Genomic DNA, 5,567 nt, shown 5'->3' with positions numbered 1-5,567 from the left:
TTTATTGTAAAATTGTATTCTTTTTCTTCCAGATATCTCGTTTTGTTTTTGGTCCATAGACCTGATTTGGTTTTGCTCAAAGAGTCGAAGGAAATTCTTCCATCGCATCTGCTCATCGTAAAATCTAAAACAAATCTAAACTATAACGACGACTTTTGACGGAAAGGTACTGGAAAAAAACCTTTTCCTTTCTCTTCAGTGACGTCGACACATTTGCATCGCAGCTGTTACCTGCTTCCTGTTTACCCGACTGTTTGGGTGCTGTGTGGCCGCGACGCAGCAGAACTCTTGACTTTTCACGCCTTCGATCGCAGAACAATAGACACGCAGCGCTCAGAACAGGAGCTCAACAAAAGCAGGAGGAAAACATGGAATAAACGACACGGCTTGATGTTCCACCAAACCCTCGTCATTTCTCCACCCTAAGGCCCACCTGACATGTTTAACCCAACCAGCAGCTGGGATGAGAAACTGTGCGACTGAAGCGTAAAAGATTCAGAAACTACACACATTTATTTATCTCAAAATAAAATCCAGTGGGTTTAGAGATCATCTAAACGCCCAGTGTGGAATCTAATCTCAGTGTAAATCCACTTTTTCTATTAGTAACGTAAATCTGCAGTTTGTGACTTTTATGAAAAATATCCTGTCTGCACAATAAAACTGTCTCCATGCTGTGACACTGTAACATGAGACAGATGACGCGTGAAAGACTCGCTCTCCTCCGCCGCCACCCTGAGCCACTGAAGAAAAGCCCCACTTCGACCAAACACAGCCAATCAGAGCCAGGAGGCGGGTCTTAGCGCTGTCAATCAACCTCGTGCTGATCGACAGTTCAGTGTGTGCTAACGGTGGAGAAGCAACTTGCAGTGACAGGAAAGCTGTGCATCTGCTGTCTTCGGTGGCTATGCTAACTAGCTTTAGCATTCATGAAGAGAAGCCGCACCGGAGCAGAGATTTGCACTGATTGTCATTGGAAAATGTCAATAATTTACCATAACAGGCCACAGCCACCATAGGTTTAGATCAGGGGTCTCAAACTCCAGTCCTCAAGGGCCGCAGTCCTGCAGTTTTTAGATGTGCCACAGGTACAAAACACTGGAATGAAATGTCTTAATTACCTCCTCCTTGTGTAGATCAGTTCTCCAGAGCCTTAATGACCTAATTATTCTATTCAGCTGTGGTGCAGCAGAGGCACATCTAAAAGTTGCAGGACAGCGGCCCTCCAGGACTGGAGTTTGAGACCCCTGGTCTAGATCATGTGTCGGTCAAAGTCCACAGACCAAAATCGAATTAAAAATCTGAACCACAATGTGAGACCTGATGTTCACAGACGCTGATGTGACTGAGCTACTTAGGAAAGAGAAATATGGGGAAACAAATAGTCTCTGCATAAAGGTCATAGAAGCTCTGACCTGAAAGGTCACACTTTTAAGTGTTGACTCAGGAGTGCTAAATACAAATTCATGCTCACATTTCTGTTTTTATTCATGACACCACGGTGCGTATGAGTCATTTCTGTTACACTTCACAAGTGGTTACTTATCTCTAGCCAGAGTCTAAAAACAGGGAAAACATTAAAAGATGGATAAAAATAACAATCAATAAGAGTTTAATATATAAGTTTCATAATATTTTTACTAAAATAAATCATTGATAAACAGTGTGTGAGGTCATTCATGGCAGCAGGTGCTGCCAACTTCACACCCAGAGGATGCTTTAATCAGCAGTCAGTGGTGAAGTGAACCAGATAACAGAGTTAATTGAGGCTGCTGCAATCTAGATGTTTCCAAAATTTATGTTTTGGTTTTCATGATTCTTTATATTTTTTATTAGCTTGTCAGTAATTTAGAAAACACCATTTGGCCGAGAAAGAGAAAATAAAGACAAAGTCAGTAAACACTGACTAAAGGTTTGAGAGTGTTGATGCAACAGTGAGGACTGGGGTAAGTATGAGACCGTTCTAATCTAAACCAATCATGCAAAATGTGGGTTCAGTGTTTCGTCCAAGAGCAAGAACAACCTGAGACAATCTTGGGATTATTCATCGACCCACCAGGACAGTTGTCATTTCCTCCTATGTGAACTTTGGCTGCTGCTGGTGCTGCATTCAGGTTTGTTACATGCTCTTTGCTTCCTCTTTGTCCTTACATGCCTCGTCCTGCTGTCTGTGATGTTATTGTTCCTTTGCACATTTTCAGATTTCGCTAAATCAAGAGGATTCATTAGTCTTTATTGTTACATATTGTTCCTGGCAGCGATGGAGCCGTATTTTTACACCATTGTTATATTTAATAGTGGTCCGTAAGTTGTAGCTACTCAGGAAGCCTTTACTATTTGTGAAATTGTTAACTGTACCGGTCTTTGGCGCAGAGATGCAGCAAACACGTTGCCTGATTTAAATAAGTCCGATTAGGTGATACTCCTGTCCACCAGAGGGCAGTATCACTCCTCTTCTGAGTGGCGGGTCGCTCTCTCCTCTCTCTGTTGAGTCCGACGTGTCGGTATGACTGACTTCTAATGTAAATATGTATCCAGGGTCTCTGCTTGTAATTTTCTACAAATATTATATCGTCATTGTATAGTATGGCGAAAGAAATGAGCAAAAATGACCCAGTCATTTGTATAATCATACACATCTTTACATTCTCATATACTATGTGTCATATTTGCTCATTTTCAACACATATGAGTATAGTGAGTATACTACATCGAAAATGGTCAAAAACGTCTCAAAGTTATGTCCTTTTTGCTCATTTTTATTGCCAGTATCACGTCATTTTTTTTGGTCATGTAATGTAGTATGTAAAAGAATTAGCAAAAATTACGATTAATTTTAGAGTCAAAAATTCAAATTTCCTGCAGAAGTGAAAAAAAGGGTGGTATAGTGTAAAAAAGAGAATATATATATATATGTGTGTGTGTGTGGGGGGGGGGGGGGGGGGGGGGCGTGTGTGTGTGACTCATTATGTCATATATTTTTGCTTGTTGAAAACTTTCAGCTCTTGAAACCAAACTAACCAGATTATTCTAAAAAAAAAAAAAAGAATGTCCGAGTTGTTTTGGCAGAAATGTACTCCTTTAGTCTCTGCCTACGACGCCCCTAATACGATATTTTACTTTAATTTCTGGTGGCTGGATAGAGACAGAAGCAGTGACCCTCCTCCAACCTGAGCACTCTTCATGAAGCCATCATGACACACAGAGAGTTCAGCTCCCCTGAAGCTACGCTAACAGTTTGGGTGGCTGCCTGGCTTTGCACAAAGGCCAGGAAACAGGGGAAAGCTCCACAGAGGAGTCCTGGTTCTACCCTAGAGGTTTCAGGCTCTTCGCTCTTATTCCGATTCAAGTATCCTGGAAAAGTGTCACCGAATGGCCCTGCTGGGACTTCGCGCCCCACAATCACGGCTGCTGAGTCTGCTCTAATTGAGCGAGCGCGACACAGATGTTCCTGTCCTGGCTGGAGGGAGGAAGCAGAGTTCCCCACTTTTCTCCAGAAATAATCCTAATTGGCTGAAAAACAGGCGCCGCATGAGGTGGAGAAACGACAGGACCCAAGCAAAGAGACGGAATCGATTTTTTATTACTGTTAAAGTCATCAAGTCAGTCAAGGAGCACATTACAGAGCTTTACAAAAACCAAAATGCAGGACGGGAGCAGCGGGCGACCGCCGGTTCCTGGCAGAAACACCACATGAACAGTAACATCTGTTGGAGCATGAACACAGACAGGAAGCAGGGCTTCAGAGTCTAACAGTGTTTATTTAACATCAAACACATTCGACCGTCAGCCAATGAAATATCTCTCTGATATTTTCTGATTCAGGCTCTAAGGGATTATTTACCTGGCAAATATATTCACCACCTCCGCCCCTCCTTCCTGGGAACTTACTCAGATCTTCTCACATTTCAGCCTTAAGATTGTAAATTGCTGGGTTTTTATGAGTCAGACTGACACAAAGTGAGTAATAGTTGTGAAGTTGTAATGAAATGTTCTTTGAACACCTCTGAGGCTTGTAGTTAGCCGAGTGAAACCTGTGGAGATGTTTAACCCAGTAAGGTCCACTGTTGTGATATTACATCATCTATAGATTTTAACAAAAACAAACAAACAAATGTTTACTTTTCTTCTGTTTTTTCTCCTCCTAAACCTAGAGATTGAATCCTACAATGTTTCGTAAAACCTTACAAAAGCAAAATATTTTCATCTCTAAAGTGCTCCTGCAAAACCATTTTCAAGGTTCTTCTATGTTTTTCTACGTCTGGGTCTTCCAGGGTTAAAACCAGAGAAGCAGCCGATAGGCCCCTTGGTGACTTTGGAGGAGCTGCGCAGGTCCACTGCTCAGGTGGGAGGTTGAGAAGACTTAAAGTTACACTAAGTGTGGGAAGAAGAAAGACAAATAGTCCCTTTTGAAATTTGTGACGCGCCATGGGGAAAACCAGGAACAAGTCACCAGAGAAGGAGGAAAAAAACAACAACATAAAAATACTTAAATTTCTAAGAATACAGTGATTTTTGTTTTACCGCTAAATCGTAACTAATCCATCCTCTGCTTTAAAAAGCAGCTTCAGAGATATTAAAATGGTCACATTTGTGTTTGGATTCAGAGTGAATCTGAGCTGTTTTGGAGTAAGCAAACGGCTGATTAACATACCGGGCATAATTGGCTATTCACACGTTTTTGGTTTTGGTTTCGGCCAATAAGACGAAAATATGACAGGAACATTATTGGGAAGCATCAATTCCACACTTTGTGAATCTGTAAATAACTTCAAACGCCTCTCAAGGAGATTTATTCCTGGTTTCATTGTGGTCAGTCACATTCAGCAAAAGCTGTGAAGAGGTCACAGCAAACATGGAGGGATGTGTCTGGTCCCTGATGATGACTAACAGTTTTCCTGCAATGATAAGATGTTTAGCCACCATTAGCATGTACACGAGATTGATTGACAGCGCTAAGACTTTCCTCCCGGGCTCTGATTGGTTGTTTCTGTCTGGGGAGGAGCTTAATTTTTTCTTTTTCAAAGATTGTCTGTCTCATAACATACTGTCATGGCATATTTATTGTGACATTTACATACTGCAGTTACAGTTCTTAGAAAATCCATTAAGTTTGAGTGAAGCAAGCCACAAAAAAAAACACAATTCTCTCAATGTCTAATAAAGCACAATAAAGATGCTGGTATAATGTGAGAAAACGTGAAAAAGTTCATGGGGTTTGAATATGTTTGCAAGGAACTGTTAGCATAACAAAATGCACGGTGACATAATGACCAATCAGATTCAATATAATAATAAAAAAAAGATGTTAAATGAACTGTAACTTGAGTATCAATCTTATAAAGCTAATAATAAGAACAGTAGCCTGTTTAATTCAAAATGTACATTTTCATCAAAATTCAGATGTATGTACACTTTTAACAATCAAAGTGACTGTGTGTGTGTGTGTGTGTGTGTGTGTTTGTTTGTAATACCTTGTGGGGATCATTTTCCTGACACATACTGCATTGTTGGGACCGACGCTGTTTTTGGGACAGGGGTCAGATTTAGGACTAAGGTGTGAATTG

This window comes from Xiphophorus couchianus, chromosome 20 (genome assembly GCF_001444195.1).
Source record: "Xiphophorus couchianus chromosome 20, X_couchianus-1.0, whole genome shotgun sequence".
Classification (NCBI taxonomy): domain Eukaryota; kingdom Metazoa; phylum Chordata; class Actinopteri; order Cyprinodontiformes; family Poeciliidae; genus Xiphophorus; species Xiphophorus couchianus.
This window is presented reverse-complemented; position numbering follows the sequence as displayed.